This window comes from Poecilia formosa, unplaced genomic scaffold (genome assembly GCF_000485575.1).
Source record: "Poecilia formosa unplaced genomic scaffold, Poecilia_formosa-5.1.2 Scaffold7, whole genome shotgun sequence".
Classification (NCBI taxonomy): Eukaryota; Metazoa; Chordata; class Actinopteri; order Cyprinodontiformes; family Poeciliidae; genus Poecilia; species Poecilia formosa.
The window spans coordinates 289,274-290,963 of NW_006799946.1; the positions used below are offsets into that span (position 1 = coordinate 289,274).

Consider the following 1,690-nt stretch of genomic DNA (forward strand, 5'->3'; position numbering starts at 1 on the left):
CCCCTTTCCCAAGAATTAAACACACCCCCAAGTGTTTAATTCAAATGAGAAAACTAAAAAATTCTAGACAAAGCATCAGCTAGTACATTATCCTTACCCTTTTTGTAGTTAATCTGCAAGTTAAAGTCTTGCAGAAGCAAAGACCAGCGCATCAGTCGGTGGTTGGAGTTGCGCATTTGAGACACAAAAACCAGCGGGTTATGATCAGTAAATACTTGTACAGGTTGCGCACTAGAACCAAGATAAACTTCGAAGTTCTGTAATGCAAGTAATAAAGCAAGAGCTTCTTTTTCAATTGTGCTGTAATAAAGCTGATGCCTGTTAAACTTTTTTGAAAAATAGCAGACAGGATGATCTATGCCTTGCTCATCTTCTTGCAGAAGAACAGCTCCAACGCCAGACAAACTTGCATCAACTTCGAGTTTAAAAGGACGTTCGAAATTTGGCGCAGCCAGCACTGGTGCACTGCACAACAATGCCTTAGCAGACTCAAACGCAACCTGACAAGATGAAGACCAGACAAAACTTTTCAAGGGACTAACAAGTTCAGTGAGCGGACTAACTACAGCTGAAAAGTTTTTACAAAACCCGCGATAGAAACCACACATTCCCAAAAATCGACGCAAATCTTTTTTTGTTTGTGGGACAGGAAAATCAATTATTGCCTGCACTTTAGCAGCAATAGGACGCACTTGTCCTTGCCCAACCTGTTTTCCTAAGTAAGTGATAGTGGCTTTACCAAACTCGCATTTCGAAAGATTTAACGTGAGGGAAGCATCACGAAAACGACTGAACACTTCTGAAAGAGTTTCCAGATGTTCTGACCAAGTAGCAGAATAAATGACTACATCATCCAAATATGCTTCACAATTTTTCACTCCAAATAATACCTTTTGCATCAAACGTTGGAATGTAGCAGGTGCATTACGCAACCCGAAAGGCATAACGGTATATTGCAGGAAATAATCGGGAGTTACAAAAGCAGAAATTTCAGAAGCCCTAGATGTTAATGGAACTTGCCAATAACCTTTTAACAGGTCCAATTTGGTAACAAATTTAGCGGAGCCAACACGATCAATGCAGTCCTCCATTCTCGGAAGCGGAAAAGAATCGGCTTTGGTGACAGCATTTACCTTTCTGTAATCGGTGCAAAACCGAGATGTTTTATCTGGTTTCGGGACCAGAATACAGGGCGAACTCCACGCGCTGTTACTGGGCACTGCTAAACCATGTTCAACCAGGTAAGCCACTTCCTGTTGCATTAAAACACGCTTCGTTGGATTTATTCTATAAGCATGTTGTTTGATTGGTTTCTCAACCTCCACATCAATGTCATGGAAAAGCACGGATGTTTGCTGTGGATGATCTGAAAAAAGCAATACATTAGTTTCAATCAGATCAATAACATCTTTTCGAGCAGGTTGTGACAAATGAGATAGAAAGGATTCCAGGTTTCCCAACACTTCTGAGTTCCTCAAACGAGCCATAGGCATGCAACCGCTGTTCTCTCTCAAATCGTCATCTGCCAGCTGATATAGTGGGGTTGCAGAGCAAACAGAAACAGGGGCTACAGAAAAGTTTTTATCGACCACGCCTTCTCTGGAAACATAACGTTTAAGCATGTTAATATAACAAACCCTCATTTTTCGTTTACGATCATGAGTCTTAATGACGTAGTTCGTCTCATTTA

The 1,690-nt window shown here is 41.1% G+C and overlaps 1 protein-coding gene across 6 annotated transcripts in view; it reads left to right on the forward strand.

The window, feature by feature from the left end:
* Window positions 1–1,690, forward strand: part of LOC103150461 (C-terminal-binding protein 2) — a 115,802-nt gene that overhangs the window by 107,269 nt on the left and 6,843 nt on the right. The gene's annotated exons all lie outside the window — the stretch shown is intronic.